This window comes from Schistocerca nitens, chromosome 1 (assembly GCF_023898315.1).
Source record: "Schistocerca nitens isolate TAMUIC-IGC-003100 chromosome 1, iqSchNite1.1, whole genome shotgun sequence".
NCBI lineage: Eukaryota > Metazoa > Arthropoda > Insecta > Orthoptera > Acrididae > Schistocerca > Schistocerca nitens.
In genome coordinates this window covers 1,200,567,789-1,200,591,068 of record NC_064614.1, presented here as the reverse complement: position 1 = coordinate 1,200,591,068, position 23,280 = coordinate 1,200,567,789, and positions in this window count along the sequence as shown.

The following is a 23,280-nucleotide window of genomic DNA, read 5'->3' as shown; positions in this document are numbered from 1 at the left end:
CGATTGTCCCACCACGTTAGGGCCGCTAACAGACAACATTCAAAGACAATTTCTCACCATACGTACTGATATGCTGTACAATGCTGTTCACAATGTTGTTCACAATGTTGGCCCTCGATTACAGGTACTGTTGATGAATGAGGGGCAACATGCTGAGCATTTGTTATACAGAACATTGTGTTTGCTAAAAATCAGTTGCTATCCTAATTCTTGCTTTTATCTGTTGATCACTTGTGCACCTTTTTCGGTTTCAATAAAACCCCATGTCAATTCAAGCATGTGTGTCGCTTTTTACCTCTCCTTTGTTCGGGAGCATGAAGTCAATGAATGGCTTCAAATGGTCCACGTCGTCGGATTCTGCGTATCAGTCCCCTGAGAGCCTGGACATTGCCGTCTGTGGGTGATGCCGATGGCTTTCCTAACCGATCAACATCCTTCACTTCGGTGCGGCTATGGCCAAATCCTTGCCAACTTTTCACTACAGTTAAGCGCGACTTCGCATTTGGTCCATGTATCGCCAGAATATCACGGTCCATCTGTGTGCAGTTTAGTCACTTTGCCCACGGGAAGCGTTCTGTCCCAGATACTGCAACTCTGGAGTACACTTACAGTTGCTGTGCCATTTCGCTCCCAATTGCGATACACCTGTTATCCGTGGCGACGCTTAAATGTTTCTGCAGAAAAGGCACTACTTGTACGCTCCCGTTGCGCAATGATCTTAGCGTGAGACGACATGGGTAACTTATTGAAATCCATGGTACACTTCAGAGGTTAGAGATATGTGTTGAAAAACATTGTTACATTTTTCCATAATTTAATATAATGAATGGTTTTGGACCATTACATAATTAATAAAACGGTATTGTTGGAAGCTAACAGGAATATACAAATGGTATTACTAATTTCAATTACATCTTATCATAAAGAGAACTGAAGCTATTATTAGCAACTGAGGAAAATGGCTGCAAATATTAACAGTGGTCTTCTAATAATTTCCGGGTATGCAGCCGGATCCCGTCGACATTCTGCCACGATATTTCGGCCCAGAGACGTCCGGCCATCATCAGGTGAGTGCACAACTACTGAAGAGTCCAGGTGCAGTCGCGGTATTTATGCCGAATCTCGCGACTGCACCTGGGCTCTTCAGTAGTTGTGCACTCACCTGATGATGGCCGGACGTCTCTGGGCCGAAATATCGTGGCAGAATGTCGACGGGATCCGGCTGCATACCCGGAAATTATTAGAAGAAGAAATACGCCCGGAAAATTTCAGAAGTCACATTAACAGTGGTATTACTGCTGCCATATATCAAAATAGGTATTCAATTGCTGAAGGTGACTACTTGATTTCTAAGATTCCAGTGTAATCCTTGCTGCTCCTTCTTAAATCTCTCACGTACTAAAATGAGTATTCGAGGTCAGTTATCTGATATCTCTCTTCAGGGTAGAATGGATGTCTTTAAGTTTTATTTAGATAGACGGTTCAGGTAATGGACGTGTTCTAGATATGCCCTAACTGTCGGTACAGTATGGCGCCTGATAAGATTCAAGTGCTAAAAAACCATGACTTCAGTGCGACGAACGACTAGCTGAGCACAAAATCATTCTCTGCGGTTGTTTGTTGTCGTATGTTGGTGGACCATCTCTGTTTAGAAATTGTCTAATTAAGGATCAGTATATAGGAGAGCACTGCTTTGAAGACGGCCATTGTGAGATTCTCCCTTGCTACGACATTCTTAATTTCATTATGATGGTTGCAAACGTAAGGCTCAAGCCGTACTAAACTTAAAGTACTTCTTGTTGCTTACAATGAGAGGTCCCCACGGTTGTGATAGACTTTTTGATACCATCTATACGGTGATATAGGTCCCAGGTATCATTCACTCTGGTGGGTCCTCGTTTACGAGTGATAGACGAAATAAAAATTCGTAATTTCCTGATATTCTACACCCTTAACATTGAGAGTGGTATTGTTCAGTGGCGTTTTAGCGTAGTGGTTAGCATCCTCTACTGTTTTGCAAAAGATTGAGACTTCCACATTCAGTGGTCTTTTAGCGTAGTGGTTTGCCTGATTTGCAAAAGATTGAGGGATCAAGTTTTGTCAGGTACTTCATTTGTTTATTTTTAAATAGTTATCGAAGTGACTTTGATCATTATTTTTATTCAATTAATCGGCTTAAATGTAATTTTCTATAATTTCTATTCCATTGTCAAATCAATTTAATCAACGCAATTACTTTTTCTTTCGCGCTTATTTTTTTTTTCTATCGTTCTGTTTTCTTTTGGAATCTCTGTGCACGTTTTAGTCATCTATCACAATATTAAAACGTTTGAAAATGTCGATTTTTCAGTTAAAAAAACGAAAGACGGTATAACCTATTTATATTGGCTGCGCAATGGTGTCCAAAATGCATTTTTCGCTACATACAATGTGTACAATTTCTTGGATGGTAACCGTCAAACAAACTCTTAAAACACAAAGTCCTGTTTCACTATGAACAACATAACAAAGGTGAAGATTTAAATGAAACAAGAGATTATAAACAAATACGCAAAATGAGAAATAGAAATAATGAATGCAATTACATGGACGTAAACGTACAGTAATAAAAACGGAAGAAATTAAATGAAAATTAACACAAAAATTATTGAAATCACATTTATATAATTGAAAACAGAATGACAGGAAGAAAAATTAACACCAAATGAAAAAAATTACGATGATTACAACGACGTGACAGAGGATTAGAAAATTTAAATAATTACATTTAAACGAATTGACCGACGCTACTATATCATCACCTAATATTATAGTCAAATTTAAGGCTCCAGAATATCACGCAGACTTACGAAATTATTTTTCGGCGGTTACGCGCAAACGAGGAACCAGCAGGATGAATGGTTGCTGTACGAGATACCTACCTAGAACCCTAACTACCGTATATAAGATTTCAAAAGGTCCTGGGGATTTCTCCTAGTTAGTTCTGACAATGTACTCGCACAGAGTGAGGCAAAAGTCTGGATACACCTGTGTCAAAGTCGATCGGCGTGAGGAATCGTAATGGTGTCTGTATGGTGTGTCTGTAGGTGGGGGCGCAACTTGTAGGAGCTGAGGTGACAGCGGCGGCCATCTTGAAATCAATCATTTTGGTCACGTGTCTCAAAATAGGAAAAGGATCGCGGCATATCATTTTGAACTGCCTCTTTCTCAGGAATACACATGTGAAATCTGTTTTTAAGATTTCTTTATTTGTGTAGGAGTTATGACCTGTTAAAAGTTTGAAATTGCAAGGAGGTGATCGACGTTGTTTTTTGTTGCAGGTAATCCATAATGGCACTTACGCAGCAGTAACACACTGAAGTTGTGGACGAAGTACCAGAGTAACTGCTGCTTACTTCACTGCCTGGCATCTTGAGAGAAATGACATTTCACATATGACAGTATCCGAGTTATTGGGAAAATTTCGTTCAACAGGTTCTGTGGTGGACAAGCTACGAAGTGGATGTCCAAGAACAGCCACTGACGAGGAGACTGTAGCAGCAATTGTGGCATCGTTTGTGAAAAGTCCACACTGCTGTACTCAGCGATATCAACACTATCAGCGCAGTTTGCAGAATGGGATCTGGATCAGTGTAACAGGAATCTAAAGCTCATACGACAGATGTTCAGTGACGACGCTAATTTTTATGTGCAAGGAGAAGTAAATAAACAGAATCACTGTTACTGGTCAGGTGAAAATCTATAAAGGTGATGGTGGTGAAAAAGTGATGGTCTGGTGTGGGTTTTTGGACACAAGAATCGTGGGTCTGGTGTTTATTGCTGGAACCTTGAACGGGGAGAGGTATCTTAACGTGCTCCGTGATTATGTGAACCTCCCCACTATGCTACTGAAATCAGTTTCTGGGTAACAGTTTGGAGGTCCCTGGATAGGCAGGAGAGGTCCTACCTAACTGCCACCACAGTCCCTTGATCTTACATCTCTTGACTTTTATCTGTATTTGAAATCAATGCAGCCCATCTTTGCTGGTGTACTGAAGAGGTGTGTGTTGACCCACAAATCCTGTAACGTGTGCAGAATGACTGGCAAAAAAGACTCATTGTGTGTACAGCTCAATAGAGATTATATGGAGCATATGCTGTAATGCCGATCCTGAAAAGTGTCCTAAACTTTAACAGGTCATAACTCCAATACAAATAAAGATATCTTAAAACAGATTCCTTGTGTGTATTCCTCAGAAGGAGACAGTTCAGACTACTCTACCACCTGATCCCCTTTCCATTTGAAACACGTAATCCAAATCCAAGGTGGCGGATTTTAAGATGTCCGCCGTTATCACCATAGCTCCCTTGAGCTGCGGCGCCCTCTAAAGACACCCCATAACACACGCCAATATGATTCCTTACACCGTTCGACTTATATAGAGGTGTATCCAGACTTTTGCCTCACCCTGTATATTAATTCATAATATATCACATATTAATGGTATATGTTAAACGACCCTCCCCCCCCCCCCCCTGAACCATGGACCTTGCCGTTGGTGGGGAGGCTTGCGTGCCTCAGCAATACAGATGGCCGTACCGTAGGTGCAACCACAATGGAGGGGTATCTGTTGAGAGGCCAGACAAACGGGTGGTTCCTGAAGAGGGGCAGCAGCCTTTTCAGTAGTTGCAGGGGCAACAGTCTGGATGATTATCTGGCGCTGCAGTCTGGAACCGCGAGACCGCTACGGTCGCAGGTTCGAATCCTGCCTCGGGCATGGATGTGTGTGATGTCCTTAGGTTAGTTAGGTTAAACTAGTTCTAAGTTCTAGGGGACTAATGACCTCAGCAGTTGAGTCCCATAGTGCTCAGAGCCATTTGATTATCCGGCCTTGTAACAATAACCAAAACGGCCTTGCTATGCTGGTACTGCGAACGGCTGAAAGCAAGGGGAAACTACAGCCGTAATTTTTCCCTAGAGCATGCAGCTTTACTGTATGGTCAAATGATGATGGCGTCCTCTTGGGCAAAATATTCCGGAGGTAAAATAGTCCCCAATTCGGATCTCCGGGCGGGGACTAATCAAGAGGACGTCGTTATCAGGAGAAAGAAAACTGGCGTTCTACGGATCGGAGCGTGGAATGTCAGATCCCTTAATCGGGCAGGTAGGTTAGAAAATTTAAAAAGGGAAATGGATAAGTTAAAGTTAGATATAGTGGGAATTAGTGAAGTTCGGTGGCAGGAGGAACAAGACTTTTGGTCAGGTGAATACAGGGTTATAAATACAAAATCAAATAGGGGTAATGCAGGAATAGGTTTAATAATGAATAAAAAAAGTAGGAGTGCGGGGAAGCTACTACAAACAGCATAGTGAACGCATTATTGTAGCAAAGAAGACACGATGCCCACACCTACTACAATAGTACAAGTTTATATGCCAACTAGCTCTGCAGATGATGAAGAAATTGATGAAATGTATGATGAGATAAAAGAAATTATTCAGGTAGTGAAGGGAGACGAAAATTTAATAGTCATGGGTGACTGGAATTCGAGAGTAGGAAAAGGGAGATAAGGAAACATAGTAGGTGAAAATGGATTGGGGGAAAGAAATGAAAGAGGAAGCCGTCTGGTAGAATTTTGCACAGAGCATAACTTAATCATAGCTAACACTTGGTTCAAGAATCATAAAAGAAGGTTGTATACATAGAAGAAGCCAGGAGATACTGACAGGTTTCAGATAGATTATATAATGGTAAGACAGATATTTAGGAACCAGGTTTTAAATTGTAAGACATTTCCAGGGGCAGATGTGGACTCTGACCACAATCTATTGGTTATGAACTGTAGATTAAAACTGAAGAAACTGCAAAAAGGTGGGAATTTAAGGAGATGGGATCTGGACAAACTGATTAAACCAGAGGTTGTACAGAGTTTCAGGGACAGCATAAGGGAACAATTGTCATAAATGGGGGCAAGAAATACAGTAGAAGAAGAATGGGTAGATGTGAGGGATGAAGTACTGAAGGCAGCAGAGGATCAAGTACGTAAAAAGACGAGGGCTGGTAGAAATCCTTGGGTAACAGCAGAAATAATGAATTTAATTGATGAAAGGAGAAAATATAAAAATGCAGTAAATGAAGCAGGCAAAAAGGAATACAAACGTCTAAAAAATGAGATCGACAGGAAGCACAAAATGGCTAAGCAGGGATGGCTAGAGGACAAATGTAAGGATGTAGAGGGTTATCTTATTAGGGATATGATAGATACTGCCTACAGGAAAATTAAAGAGACCTTTGGCGAAAAGAGAACCACTTGTATGAATATCAAGAGCTCAGATGGAAACCCAGTTCTAAGCAAAGAAGGGAAAGCAGAAAGGTGGAAGGAGTATATAGAGGGTGTACACAAGGGCGACGTACTTGAGGACAATATTATGGAAATGGAAGAGAATGTAGATGAAGACGAAATGGGAGATACAATACCGCGTGAAGAGTTCGACAGAGCACTGAAAGACCTATGTTGAAACAAGGCCCCGGGAGTAGACAACATTCCATTAGAACTACAGACGGCCTTGGGAGACCCAGTCCTGACAAAACTCTACCATCTGGTGAGCAAGATGTATGAGACAGGCGAAATACCCTCAGACTTCAAGAAGAATATAATAATTCCAATCCCAAAGAAAGCAGGTGTTGACAGATGTGAAAATTACCGAACTATCAGTTTAATAAGTCACAGCTGCAAAATACTAACGCGAATTCTTTACAGACGAATGGAAAAACAAGTAGAAGCCAACCTTGGGGAAGATCAGTTCGGATTCCGTAGAAATGTTGGAACACGTGAGGCAATACTGACCTTACGACTTATCTTAGAAGAAAGATTAAGGAAAGGCAAACCTACGTTTCTAGCATTTGTAGACTTAGAGAAAGCTTTTGACAATGTTGACTGGAATACTCTCTTTCAAATTCTAAAGGTGGCAGGGGTAAAATACAGGGAGCGAAAGGCTATTTACAATTTGTACAGAAACCAGATGGCAGTTATAAGAGTCGAGGGGCATGAAAGGGAAGCAGTGGTTGGGAAGGGAGTGAGACTGGGTTGTAGCCTCTCCCCGATGTTATTCAATCTTTATATTGAGTAAGCAGTAAAGGAAACAAAAGAAAAGTTCGGAGTAGGTATTAAAATCCATGGAGAAGAAATAAAAACTTAGAGGTTCGGCGATGACACTGTAATTCTGTCAGAGACAGCAAAGGACTTGGAAGATCAGTTGAATGGAATGGACAGTGTCTTGAAAGGAGGATATTAGATGAACATCAACAAAAGCAAAACGAGGATAATGGAATGTAGTCGGGTGATGCTGAGGGAATTACATTAGGAAATGAGACAATTAAAGTAGTAAAGGAGTTTTGCTATTTGGGGAGCAAAATAACTGATGATGGTCGAAGTAGAAAGGATATAAAATGTAGACTGGCAATGGCAAGAAAAGCGTTTCTGAAGAAGAGAAATTTGTTAACATCGAGTATAGATTTAAGTGTCAGGAAGTCGTTTCTGAAAGTATTTGTATGGAGTGTAGCCCTGTATGGAAGTGAAACATGGACGATAAATAGTTTGGACAAGAAGATAATAGAAGCTTTCGAAATGTGGTGCTACAGAAGAATGCTGAAGATTAGATGGGTAGATCACATAACTAATGAGGAGGTATTGAATAGAATTGGGGAGAAGAGGAGTTTGTGGCACAACTTGACAAGAAGAAGGGACTGGTTGGTAGGACATGTTCTGAGGCATCAAGGGATCACAAATTTAGCATTGGAGGGCAGTGTGGAGGGTAAAAATTGTAGAGGGAGACCAAGAGATGAATACACTAAGCAGATTCAGAAGGACGTAGGTTGCAGTAAGTACTGGGAGATGAAGAAGCTTTCACAGGATAGAGTAGCATGGTGAGCTGCATCAAACCATTCTCAGGACTGAAGACCACAACAACAACAACAACATGTTAAACGACAAAAATTGCACGAGCAGGAAAAGACTTGTATTATTATTGATGGCCCCTCTTATTAGATTGGATCCTGTTATATCGATTATCCATTACTTCTAAAGCACTTGCCTCCCCTTATTTGTCTACTTAGTCAGTAGATATCATGTGGTGTATATCACGAGGTATGAGTTGTACACGTCACATCTACGAGTAATCATCATTATGCAACCCGTCAGTGTGTGGCTAACATAACAACATGAAATTAATAGGTAATTAACATCCTGGACGCCAGGTGTGGCTTGTGTCAATAAACGTCGTAGTTATAATTGAAGATGTGAAAGTTTCGACTGTATGTCGAGAGCACACAAAGCTGAAACCAAAAGAGGTGGAAGTCAGCATTGGCGAGCAGCTCTGCCGGGAATGTCGGGGTCAAACATTTTCCGCTTTCAGCTGGCCGCGCCGGCCACGAGCAGATGCGTGGGAGTGTATGGCGGTCCGGTATTGGTTGCAGAACAATGCGCCGGCTGGCGGATGCTCGCACAAAGGGAGGCCACACAAGAGAGGATGCGGGCCCGGCGCTCCTGCCGTGGCTCGTGTCTTGCGCTCTTTGTGTCACCTACTCCTCTCACAGCTACGGCTTTCCAACTCGATGTGAAGTCCACCAGGTCAGTCGATACAATGATTCTTTCCCCTCAATCAGCCCGCCTCTTTTCTCTGTGCATTATGTGTATAGTACGAGGGACGTTCAATAAGTATTGGAACACATTTTATTCCTGGGCCAGTTTCCGCTGAAAAAAATGCGAAATTTATTGTGGGCCATCGTGGAATATCCCAGCTTCAGCTCCTAATTTTCATGAAGTTCGGCGCTATACGTAGCCTCCAAAGTGACGTCTGTAACGGATGTACGTTCCAAACAGGAGTGTGTCATTGACTTTCTTTTGGCGGAAAACCATAGCATCGCAGATATTCATAGGCGCTTGCAGAATGTCTATGAGACCCGGCAGTGAAAAAAAGCACAGTGAGTCCTTGGGCGAGGTATATGTCATTATCACAACAAGGTCGCGCAAACCTCTCGCATGCCGGCCGGCGGCACACTTCTGTGACTGCTGCAATTTTAGAACGTTCGGAAACTCTCATTCGCGGTGATCGACGATGCAGAAACAAACACATCGCTGCATTCTGGACGTCTCTCTTGGTAGTGCTGACACTCTTGCCCACCAGTTGCGATACTCAAGGCGTGTGCCCGAGCTGGGTTCCTCGCCGCCTAACGTAAGACCAGACCATCCTTGCGGAATTGCTAGCGCGTTATGAGGCTGAACGTGACAATTTTTTGTCGATCTTCGTCACAGGCGATGGAACATGGGTTCATCACTTCGAACCGCAAGCAGAATGACAATCCATGCAGTGATGCCACACCGTCTTTCCTCTGAAGAAAAAGATCAAAGTCGCACCCGCAGCCGATAAAGTCATGGCGACGGTCTTCTGGGACTGTGAAGGCGATAATTCGTTAGATGTCCTCCGTTATGGTGCAACGATCAACTGTGAAATGTATTGTGCTACCCTCAGGAAATTGAAGAAACGACTTCAACCTGTTTGTCACCACAAAAATGTAAGACTTCCGCCAAGTCTGTCCATACACGAGAAGCTAACCAAATTTCGTTGGATTGTGCATCCTCATTCACCCTACAGCCCGGATCGCGCACCTTCCGAGCTCCATCTGTCTGGCCCACTGAAGGATGCACTCCGCAGGAAGCAGTACGTTTATGTTGGGAAGGTTATTGATGACCGGCCGGAGTGGCCCAGCGGTTCTAGGCGCTACAGTCTGGAACCGTGCGATCGCTACGGTCGCAGGTTCGAATCCTGCCTCGGGCATGGATGTGTGTGATGTCTTTAGGTTAGTTAGATTTAAGTTCTAGGGGACTGATGACCTCAGATGTTAAGTCCCATGAAGCAAGCCGCTGGCTCCGACGTCGACTAGTAGAGTGGTACCATGCAGGCACACCGGCTCTCACAGTAAGGTGTCGTATGGTCGTCGCATTCAATCGAGGCCGGATTGAAAAATAGGGTTTTGTAGCAAAAAGAGGGGGGGAATAATGTGGTGTATTTGACTCCCGAATAAAACCAATCTGCTTCCAGAAAAAAATGTGGTGCCTTACTTAGTGAACACCCTTCGTACATAAGGACACCAGACAAAATTTTACTGGCCCCCCTCAAGAAGTACACTAGGGTCTTTGAACCACAGTAGATGGTGTAGAAGTGGTTCCAGGCTGTCATGTAACCCTCCATTGCTGTCGTAAGTCATGGCACTGAACTGTTGTGTATGTGCCAGACTGTTATATGGAATGGAGGGATCAACACAAACACGTGGCTGAATAGAGGTTATATTCTGTGTGTTAGGACATGCCAAAGACTGCGTCGTCAATAAAGTATCCTGATTTACTGGTGTATCAGTGCGAACTGGCCAAGGTGCCTACAAAGAATGGCGTGCCACACGCATCTATGTTACACGGCGTAAGAACAGTGATGGTAAAACAATCATAACCTACAGCGACTGGAAACAAGTGCATCGTCTTGTCAAAGACGTGAGACTTCAAACCAAACAGGAATTGTTGCTGTCAGTATATGCACGCCTATTAACCAGTTTCGGAGCAGGCCTATTAACCAGTTTTGGAGCGAACGTGGTGAAGGGAAAAATGCAATTGACATTTGGAGTCGAGTACCTAACAAAAGGCTCACAGCGGTACATGAAAGTTACACTTTGTGCCCACTCATTCAGGCTCCCGTCACGACGAACCAGGACATTTCTTCTAACATCCTTTGTGACCGAGTGTTACCCTTTCCTCTACAACTTCATGGTGAGTTGGGGCAGAGCCTTCCATTCCTCAATCAGTGCGGTTAACAACTGCTGGATGGTCGTTGGTGCATATGGACATGCTGCGTACTTCTCCCAAACGCATCCCATACGTGATAGATGTGATTTAAGTCGGAGGAACGGGCACACCAGTCTATTCGCCGAATATTCTCTCAACGCATCCTACTGAAAACCTTGTCCTGCCGTTTGTAACGTCCAGGGGCCCCAATCATGAATCGCGGTGACTTCAGTGTCATTGTTGTCTTGTAATAGAAGTGTCATTTCTGTTTGTCTCATAATGCAATTCTTCAGTTACCTTCTGTACTACACTTGAGCAGTTCTTTCAGTATATGGTCCAAGTTTCATCGAACAATGTTACTTGGCAGCGACACATCGTGTGAAAGTTACTTTCGTCCTCAAGTTTTACACACCAGTGTGTGTTTTCCTGTTGATGTATAGTGTCGAACAGTTAAGTCTAATCAAGTAATGACAACTTAAATGGCTCCAGACGGAGTCCTAGATTTTTGCAAATTATCACTGTTCCAAGCGATATATCATCATTTGTCTAATCGGATACTAATGTATCTCTCCGCCTATTTATGCGCTACAATCTCTTGCAGCTTTCCACGTATAGCTGGAAAATTAAAACACTTAACTACCAGAAATATATGACAGCGACGGGGTATGCTCTTTGAGATGTTGTTCAAGAATTTTATTCGCATCTAATCCCATCCCAGACAATGATTTGTGCGGCAGTAGTCCTTGGACGCAGATGATAAGTCTTCCCCATACGGGCATGTTTACAGGATTCGTTAATGGAAACCTCACTGGTTGGTCCACGTACACGATATCTTTCAACTGCGAGAAATTCCTCCACCAAAGCAGCTCTATACAGTGCGTTTCCGTAAGAGCAACCAAATTTTAACTGAATGTAGAGGATGCTCCACTGAACAACCTGAAGTAGGGAACCTGGGGTCGAAGAATCCAGCTTCAGGAGATAATAGGAATAAAACAGCGTTACAGTGTATTTTTTTATTCACATTAGTTACAGTTAACTGCAAATATCATCACTGACACAATGAAAGTACCATTCGTACTGTATCTTACAAAATATGCTGCAACTGCCGGCCATCAACCTCAGTGCAAGCATGACACAGGCGACCAAGATTCTGGTGCACTCAGGCAGATATCCTTGGTATGTTTGGAATAACATCACAGGCAGCTAAAATTCTGGCAACTAATTCTGAGAGGTGGCATGAGCCCCCTCTCATATTTCTATCTTACGATTTTCGTCTCTAATTGCATGCGGTGAAAAGTTGCTATTCCCTCACACGCGGACTTCCCACGCAGCGTCTCTCGTCACCCAGGTGGTCCGGTGACAGGTGGGCTCTGCCGATCTTGAAAGGGTAAGCCGACGGGTGTGAGGGATTCGAGTGAATGCTTTCCAGACGCCGACATTGTCAAAAGACACGCCCGGAGGGGCCTGAAGTAGCGGCTGGGCTAGAGGTTCCGTTACTTCACAGAAACTTTGCGAAAACACTTTCTGGCGGGCTACCAGCGAGGCGTGGGAATGACTTGTGTTCCCAAGCAGCCTTGGCATGCAAATTCCCGCGTTTTCTGCCGTATAGTAACTGTGATTGGCTTGCTCAGGGCATAGCTCCGTGACGTAGCAAAAATCGGCGCAGAAATTGGCGCCAAGAATCTCCATTGGTGGAATGGTAGTGCTCCGGCAATAGAGTGGAATTTTCCGCCGGTTTTCGAGTTGCTGATTGGAACGTTTAACCACGGCCACTGTCGTGGGGGCGGGAATGTTCTGTGTTCGGCCTGTACGGGTGCTCTAGAGTAGTCGGCTCTCGCCTTTCGGTCGGAGTAGGTTACAAGACTGAGCTCTCGCTGCTCTGGACAGCCTGCTTTCCGTTGGCTGTCTAATATACTTTTATTTAATTGTAACTGTTTGACGAAGTTGCTGAAGTTTCGACTTCAACGTAACTTTCCGAGTACAGTTGGCAATTGAGCGTTCTTCGTACAGGCGGCCTATGTTGTCTGTCTTGAGCAGTTTTAACTAAAGTTGACTGTATCGGAGTTACAGTGTGACTTCGCTTGTTAAAAGCAATCACTGTACCGTCAGTGATCGTGTGGCGAGCCTTCTTCGTCTCCCTCAGAGGCGCATTTGTATTGCTAGGAAGTCTTCAGTCTGGAACAACCAAACCAGGATAATTCGTTTCGGGCTATACTCGCGACATTATCATCACCACGACAGGACGTCGAAGCAACCAGCCATCGCCTCCGGTAGTCCAGATTGTGTTCTGGCAGTTAAGAAGACAATTTGGCAATGTATGTCCGCAGCACCGGCAGATAGGGATTTTCCTAGCTCAGCAGAGCGCGCCTGTTCGTTTTTTTTCTAACTTTGTTCTGTCTTGGGTAGCAGCAATTAAGGTTGGGTTGGCTGTGTGTTTTCTCTTAAGATTTGAGTTGCAAGGAATTGGCTCCACATACCACTTCGTCATAAATGTCACAATCTAGTTTAGGGACAACTTCACCTTCACAGCGTTTGTTTGAGTATCCAATTTGAGCCAATTTGATGTATTGTAAATGTTTCATGTGTTTTTGTTTATTATTTTGTGTTTGGTCTTAATAAATCATATTGTTATTTTGGACAGAACTTTCATTCTGTTAATCGGTAGAGCAACCCTTTCATTTCTCACTACGTTACTGAAACTTTCCTTTATTTAATTAATGTCTATCAAATTAAATTATTGCAGGTGCCAAACTCTTTTCTACTCCACTTGCAGGGTCTATTACAGTCAGTTCGCGTTTCTTTTTAATCCATGTGCAACAGCGAAAGTCGGAGTTAGAATATGGGGGGCTTAGAGCATCATTTATATATGAAGATTCTCGAAGAATTTAGTGTTAAATACACTGCTAGCCCCGGCACCTCGCAGTTCCACCTCCGTCTCCACTGCGGTTCCATACAAAAATGGCTTTAGATACCCCCATAGGAAATAACAAGAGGATTCAGGTCAGGTAACCTCGCGGACCATGGAATAGGAGCTCTGCTTTCAATCCAGCGACCAGAAAATAGAGCATCGAGATGGTTGCGGACATCCACACTGAAGTGAGGCGATACACCGTCATGCTGCATCCACATCCTCTCACGAACACACAAGGGTAGGTTCTGCAACAGCTCAGGTAGAACTCTTTGCACGAACCTCAAGTACAGGTGGCCGCCATTCAGACGGCCAGGTAGAAGATATGGGCAATGAGACTGGTTGGTTGGTTTTTGGGGAAGGAGACCAGACAGCGTGGTCATCGGTCTCATCGGATTAGGGAAGGATGGGGAAGGAAGTCGGCCGTGCCCTTTCAGAGGAACCATCCCGGTGATTTAGGGAAATCACGGAAAACCTAAATCAGGATGGCCGGACGCGGGATTGAACCGTCGTCCTCCCGAATGCGAGTCCAGTGTCTAACCACTGCGCCACCTCGCTCGGTCAAACTGGCAATGAGACTGTCGCCTACAATACCAGCCAGATATTCACAGCAAAATGTACCTGATGGTATGACTCTAGTACAGTGCGAGATCTTTCTTCATCCCACACATGGCCATTACTGCTGTTAGAAATACCATCACAATCAAACGAGGCCTCGTCAGTAAACAGCACGTTTCTAAGGAAATCTGATTGGTCAATCCACTGCTGGACCAACCACAGATACCATGCGACCCTTGGTACAAACTCAAGTCACAAGCATTGTATGCACTCGATGTGGTGATATGGGTGTAACTGTTGTTCGTGGAGTATTCGCCACAAGCTAGTATGTGCAGCGCCCATTTGACGTGCAACACGAAGAGTACTTTGTAGTTTGGTCCGCTGCAATACGTTCCAGTACCTCCTCTTCAAAATCGGGTTTGCGAGTGGTCTTCATGTTGCCAGGTCCCTTGTTTGTTCTTTCCAATCAACCAGTCTCCCGCATTCGTCGATCGAGAGAAATAAACACTCGTCATGATGAATGATGCCTGTTAGGAAATCGTTCCCTGTATAGCCTTTCAGCAGAGAGAGCACTGCAACATACTTCCCTATAGACAAGTGCATGTTACTGAGTTCTGCGAAACTGTATCGGTACTGCTCCAGCATATTGCACTTTAAGTTTCTGAATAGCGCTGAGTAATGAATGGGTCTGTCGTTGATTAACAGTACGTTCTGTCATGGGACAATGTAAATACCTTATGGACAAGTAAAGTAAACGTTACCTGCATCATAACTTCCTAGTAATCAGGCTCTTCCTACTTGTTTCCTTGCAGGAAATAAAAAACGTACATGTAAATAAACAGCACAGTACGCCTAAACTTGTACGCGAGTTAGTTGTAAATAAACTGGAAAACAGTAATGCTAGATAAATCGGTAGAAAAGTTTACTTCCTTATCTCTTTAAGCTGGCTTCTCCGACCCAGGTTCCCTACCTCAAATTGTTCAGTGTAGCATTCTCTATGTCCTCTTACATTTTGCACGCTATTACGGACACACTCTGTATAGACGAACATCATCTTTCACCAAAGTAGTTATTTCGCACGATGTTTCTCTCGATGTATGGGCTACCAGTTTTCCGTTATACATAGTCCACATAGAAAATATCTTTCAGCTGCGAGAAATTCGTTCACCGAAGCAGCTCCGTATGGACGGCCATTGTCTTTCACCAAAATGGTGCCGGCCAGTGTGACCGAGCGGTTCTAGGCGCTTCAGTCTGGAACCGCGCGACCGCTACGGTCGCACGTTCGAATCCTGCCTCGGCAATGGATGTGTGTGCTGTCCTTAGTTAGGTTTAAGTAGCTCTAAGTTCTAGGGGACTGATGACCTCAGATGTGAAGTCCCATAGTGCTCAGAGCCATTTGAACCAAATGTTTCTTTTCTATGACGTTCCTGTGGATGTGTGGGCTACGAGTTTCCCAGCATACAAATGTGCGACGAGAGCCACCTAGCAACATGAAGAACATTTTCTATGAGAAGGGCATTTGATCAGTCATTCACAGTCCAGTTTCGATGTGGCTAACTACATAACAATCGGGTTCGACTCTGCACTGAGGGAGAAACACAGTGGCTGACGTCTCGTATACAAAAATAGTTCAAATGGTTCTGAGCACTATGGGACTTCACATCTGAGGTCATCAGTCCCCTAGACTTAGAACTACTTAAACCTAAGGACATCACACATGTCCATGCCCGAGGCAGGATTCGAACCTGCGACCGTAGCAGTCGCGCGGTTCCGAACTGAAGTGCCTAGACGTCTCGTATACATTTCAACCGCTCTGAGCTTCGAAACATTGTTGGGCAATTGCAACACCCAGGCAGTCGTAAGTACTGCGAACAAACGTTTTCTATACATACAATGACGGAAAACAATCGCAACAAAAAAAAGGTTTGTTGTAGAGTAATGAAGTTTCGGGAGTACATTTGTGTACCTAACATATGTAAGCGATTAACTCTGCAAGATCACAGGCTAATGTAAATGTGAGATAAGCCATTGCAAATGCGAAATGCTGGTTCATTAATAACCTGTGTACCGGCCAGAATGTTGAATGCAAACATGCAAACGTGCACGCATTGTGTCGTGCATGTACCGGATGTCAGTTTGTGGGGTGGCGTTCCATGCCTGCTGCACTTGGTCGGTCAATACAGGGACGGTTATCTTTGTTTGAGGATGACGCTGGAGTTGACCTCCCATGATGTCCCATGCGTGCTCGACTAGAGCGAGATCTGGTGAGAGAGCAGGCCAAGTCAACATCTTGACACACTGTAGAGCATATTGGGTTACAATAGCAATATGTGGGCGAGCGTTATCCTGTCGGAAAACACTCTGTGGAGTGCTGTTCATGAATGACAGCACAACAGGTCGAATCACCTTACAAAAAAATGGTTCAAATGTCTCTGAGCACTATGGGACTTAACATCTGAGGTCATCAGTCCCTTAGAACTTAGAACTACTTAAACCTAACTAACCTAAGGACATCACACACATCCATGCCCGAGGCAGGATTCGAACCTGCGATCGTAGCGGTCGCGCGGTTCCGGACTAGATGGCTCTGAGCACTATGGGACTTAACATCTGTGGTCATCAGTCCCCTAGAACTTAGAACTACTTAAACCTAACTAACCTAAGGACATCACACAACACCCAGTCATCACGAGGCAGAGAAAATCCCTGACCCCGCCGGGAATCGAACCCGGGAACCCGGGCGCGGAAAGCGAGAACGCTACCGCACGACCACGAGCTGCGGACGTCCGGACTAGAGGCGCCTAGAACGGCTCGGCCACAGCAGCCGGCTGAATCACCACACAGACATATAATTTTGCAGAGTGTGTGGGATAACACGAGAGTTCTCCTGTTGTAATACGAAATCGCACCCCAGATCATAACTCCATCTGAAGGTCCAGTGTGTCTGGCAAGCAGACGGGTTGGTTGCAGATCCTCAACAGGCCACCTTCTAACCAAAGTACAGCCATCATTGGCCATTGGCACCGAGGCAGAACCAGCTTTCATCAGAAAGCACAACAGACCCCACCCCCCCTGCTCTTCAGTGAGTGCTCGCTTGACAGTAGCACATGGTGGTGTTTTCGGGTCAGTGGAATGCACGCTACAGGGCATCTGGCTCGAGGCTGTCCTTGAAGTAACTGATTTGTAACAGTTAACTGCGTCACTGCGGTGCCAACTACTGTTCAAACTGCTGCTGCAAATGCAGTGTCCCGCGCCGGAGCCATAAACCGAACACGATGGTCTTCGTTCTTGGTAGTGCCACGTGGTCGTCTGGAGTGCGGCCTTCTTGCGACCGTACATTCTCGTGACTGCCACTGCCAGCAATAACAGCGGCAACATCATGCCAAGTCTTTCTCCAATATCACAGAAGGAACCTCCATCTTCTCGTAGCCCTGTTACACGACCTCTTACAAACTCAGTGAGATGTTGATAAGGGCGTCTTTGTCGCCTTAAAGGCATTCTTGATTAACATCAACTCACAGCGTCTAATCTCAAACATAACTAACACTCAAGACCGATACAGCGTGTATTTAAAATGTTCAAATGTGTGTGAAATCTTATGGGACTTGACTGCTGTCATCAGTCCCTAAGCTTACGTACTACTTAACCTAAATTATCCTAAGGACAAACACACACACCCATGCCCGAGGGAGGACTCGAACCTCCGCCGGGACCAGCCGCACAGTCCACGACTGCAGCGCCTTAGACCGTTCAGCATGTATTTAAAGCAAACCTGATTTGCATCCTCTTAGTGGCACTACTAGCGTCACTCCTATTGAAATTTGAACAGATATTATCTTTCAGATGTAGAACCACACCTACCAACGTTCGTTTATGTCTCACAACTCCTTCTTGGGGTTGCGATTTTTTTTTCCGTCAGTGTACTTAGAATTCGTGGCGTTGTGAAGGCCTAGTAACAGACTTTTTGCGGAGTCGAAATTCTCTTCCAATAAAGTAACGGTCTACGACGTCTTTCCTTAACGTAGCCACAGGCTTGAAGAGCACTTTTTAGCATATTAATCGCTGTTGGATCTGTGTTCTGGCCCGATATTTTTGAAGACATCCGTGGATTCTGCACTGCAGAACATGGTCCAAGTGTAGTCTCTGTTGTATGACACTGGAAACTTCACCAAGAAACTACACTAACTTCACAGCTAAAGCGGAAACACGACTCAGCCATTATGGGTTAAGTATGAACACCGTGCATATTCTGGACACTGAGTTCCGTTTCGCATGTAGATAGCACAATTTCAATGTTGGCAACTTGTTACTGCTCACATTTTCTATTTTTCACGACTACGCTTATCGTTTGGATGCTAGTTAATGTCGTTGAAACTGAGGGTTCATTTCGTTCGATTCGGAAAAATATGGGCTCTGAATACAGTAAATTCCATCTTGGCTTGCAAAACATAATTAAAGAATACCGAATAACGTAAGGCTGTCCTCAAAGAAGTGAACTCTGAATATCAGGTAAAACGAATGGTTATGGTACATCAGAATTTCATAGCAGTCAAACTGGCTTTTCTTGGAGAAAGACCGGGATAGTGAAATAAGTAGATAACTTAGTAGCGTTTTTACTTCGTCAATGGACCTTCCAAAGCACAGCTTCATCATCAGAGCTTCAGCTGTCATCGAAGCATGTTCATTGCGATAGCAACATGCCAGGTGTACCCTGTGCGAGTTATAGTGCGTTCTTGACGCAATTTGCGAAGTTGTACTGGAACGCAAAGAATTACAGAAAAATACACGAGGATTTTCAATAACAGTTACAATTAACCTGCGAATTTTGCAGACTTCAGTTTTATATTTCATGAAACTGAAGTTCAGATTTATTGAAACGCCGGCCGGTGTGGCCGAGCGTTTCTAGGCGCGTCAGTCTGGAACCGCGCGACCGCTACGGTCGCAGGTTCGAATCCTGGGGCATGGATGTGTGTGATGTCCTTAGGTTAGTTAGGTTTAAGTAGTTCTAAGTTCTAGGGGACTGATGACCTCAGATGTTAAGTCCCATAGTGCTCAGAGCCATTTGAACCATTTATTGAAACAACGAGGAGGCGTGCGAATTAAATATGGGCAATGAGAAAATATTAAACAAAATGCAGTTCGAAGCTCAATATTCCACCGTACAATTTCAGAGGAAAAGAGATCAGGTCGTGTCGACATCGCGGTCAGTTAGATTTCAAAAACGCTGCAACATATTGAAACAATGTTTACGGCACCGTTGACTCTTTTGCTCCATACTTCATACTTTTCTATCTTGCAAGATACGGAGCCCTCTGCTGCTTTTAATGGAACGACATACTTCTGAATGACATCTGTTGTTCCTGAAAGAGGAGAGCACTGTTGCACCGTTTGTTGATGCCTGCAGTAGAACGTGTGGCAAAAACAGTCGGGCAATGCGCCAATGTGAAGAGGAAGACTGCCAGCAGTTCAGCCCATTAAATTATGTTTACGTGTCAATGAACTTGAAACTATGTTGTGCCAATACCCTTGGACTCCACTGTGAGTCCATTTTTACGAAAATTGTACCTAAAGACGCTGAAAAGGACGCTGAGGACCGTTGCATCACTGAACAACCCCTTTCAAGAGCTATCTAAAGTCGTTGCAAAGAAAGCCTTGATCCTTTAAAGAAGAACATAGTCGATTTTGCTTCTAGTGTATCTACATATATTGTCCGTAGAGCCACTGCACAGTGTATGACCAGCGATTTTCAGCCGTTGCCCATTCGCATACTGAGTGCGGAAAAACGATAATGTTTTGTTTCTTGATGAATACTGCGGGAATACGGTCACTGCGTTGGATTATTGTAAATTTACTGGCACAGGGATGGATTGGCCTCAACATTCGACCGATATGAGTACTTTTTGTGGGCACATTGAAAGATGACGTCTATCGAAACCACCCCACCGCACTGGACGAGCTTGAATTGGTGATCTCTGTAGCATCAGAATCCATTTCCGATGAGACACAACAGGATGTGATGATAACTTCCGCCACCTCTATACTGCGGGAGGTTGATATTTTGGCAAGATTGTGTGATGTAATAGCAAAGAATGCTTGCAGTGCAGAGCCGAGTTAATTATGCATGCTGATACAGTACGAGTTGTACAGTGTACAGCACTACCTGTTAGCAGCTTTTTCGAACAAATTCGAAACTTATGTATAAAATTCTTAGTTTTCACGATGAACATAAGGCTTATTGCACTCGTCTATTGACCTTAATTTTCGAGATACTTAATTTTGAAATCAGGGACTCCTTCGCTGGAGACCCTGTATGATCCCTACGCGACATACACTATAGAGGCAGTAGAATTGTCACACAGTCTTTTTGTTCTTACTTCTCAAAACAGGTCACTATAGCTGAAAAAAAAAGTGGTTCAAATGGCTCTGAGCACTATGGGACTTAACATCTTAGGTCATCAGTCCCCTAGACTTAGAACTACTTAAACCTAACTAACCTAAGGACATCACACACATCCATGCCCGAAGCAAGATTCGAATCTGCGACCGTAGCAGCAGCGCGGTTCTGGACTGAAGCGCCTAGAACCGCTCGGCCACAACGGCCGGCTCACTATAACTGAAGTTCCTGGTTATCTACAATGACAAACAACGATTTCTTCTATATTATTTCTTATTTTAAAAGGCTTCATTTATCATTTTCTGGTTCAGTGGCTCACGAGTCCACACCGGTATGATACGTGAAAGAGCGTGTGTGTGTCCAAGTCATGATCAAGAATGTATATGTATTACAAACGTTATAGGGTGACAACCAGTATCAATAGAACATACTGAACGTAAAATGATAACAACAATATCAAACAGTATGTTAATATTCCTGACATTCATAAATAGCGCATAAACTTTGTTTACGAGGTAAGTCTTCAGATAAATGCACTGATTTGAATACAGCAGTAAGCGATGTCGAGAAGTGCTGTATCGATGAATGTTGCTCCAAGCTATTTCGGGAACGCTACAGATCAAACACTTGTAGCAGGTATAAGCAGAGACTTTGAAACTGTTGATCGAATTTTAGAAACAGATCTTGGGTGCTGACTTACGTTACAGAAGAAGGAAGTGCTACGTCGCCGACAGATATCTAAACATGAGGATTATACGAGCTATAAACATCTGCGAAGACACATTAAACAACGGCTTTCATGAAATACTATTTCTCTGACTTCTCATCCGTGCAGGGGAAATTTCTAGTGAAGCCAAGAAAGAATAACATACATCTACAGAATGACAATAATAAAATTTACAAGTAAATTTGGCAAGTTAAGCCTCATGACATCTTAATTTATAATCTGGATAATATTTTCAAATGAATTAGAACTGGTGAAAGTAATATTTTTCTTGGTCAATATATGAACGAGGAACAGAATTTGTGGCATACCTGCTGCGTAACAGAGCTGATCAACTTTACTGCTCACACATAATTTGATTACGTTGACGAGCATGCGCGCTGTTATGAAACGAAGTGAGGAACTTGCTCTAATCTTTAAGGCCAGCAATAGATTGAGTCACTGAGAGGCGTATCTTCTAAATTTGCAAAACTGAATGCAAAACTTCAATAATGACTAGCGGTAGGGAAAATCTGGTGAAGAAATTGCAATATCTGATGATGTGCTGTGGATATAGCGATATATCCGCGTGGCATACGTAGGCCTAATCGTTAATAATACATGACGCTATCGCATTTTTATACTGTCAATAGAGAGGTCGTGAGGTTTCCGTTTGGTCCATCACCTTGGTGGAGGTGCAATCGTAAACCTGTTGCTCTGAAAGTAGGTCGAACAAATCACTACATCGATGCAGAACAAAACTGCAGCGGAGGCACGGCTCAAAGACCTATCAGGATAGAGAGTAAGGCTTTGAATATTCGTTTTTACAGTACATCAGCGAATCCTTCGTTCATGAACCATCGAATTTAACTGAGCAGGCATGGTACCGTGGTCGCAGAATCGAATAGTGCTACTGGGAAATAATCCGACATCTTGCTGTGCGTGCAAGATCACCAATAGCAGAATAATTGATAGCTGCCAGATTTGGGTGATCGTTGTATGGCACCTCCGCGTCCGACATCCTGCAGACAATGGATTTTTTTCTAACGCAGTAAAACAATTCACTCTGTAATTCAACAACAAATACCTCTTACTCACTCCGTAGTACGGAAGCCGCTGCTCTGTCGCAGGGAATAAATTAGCATGGGTCCAGGAACACCGTCAATGAATGCTCGAAGCGTAGAGAAAGGTCATATGAACTTGCGAGATGCGTAAAACGCCGGTGGCATGTTGAGAGCGATAACCCTCGTAAAGCGACGCTTTCCGCTTCCTAACAGGGTATCGGTCAGACTAGTTATGCAGGTATTCTAGTGTACGAGAGCTGGGTTTTAAGGACCTCTTATATTTACTGTCATCTCCGTAGCGGACGATACAGATCATTTGCATCCGTTTGTTTCATTAAAACGCCATACAGGGGACCTGTACTCAAACAAATAAGTCAATATAGTACTTGGCACTTTCATATTGTGCTAGTACGACTTGAGAAACACTTTATATCTCTGAGAATGCTTATGTGTCCCAAAGATCACGTCAATATCATCGCGTACGTCTAAGACGCAGTCGAGAATGATGTGCACGTCTTGGTAGCAGCCCCAATCAGGAAGGTAGTTCTGAGGTTGCTCTTGGTAATTAAAGCTGAGCTTAAGAGAAATCCTTTTACAGGATTTGTTGACCTAGAAGCTGCGTAAGACAGTATTAAAGGGTGCAATATGTTTGACATACAAAAAAAATAAGCATAAGCTACAGGAAAGACGGTTTATATATGTACAAGAATAATAAGAAAACAATAAGATGGAAGATCGAGAGAAAAGAACTCGGATAATTAAAAAGGTAGGCAGGGATGCAGTTTTCTCCTCTATTGTAGCACTATTAACCAGAAGACGCTGTGTAGGAAACAAAAGA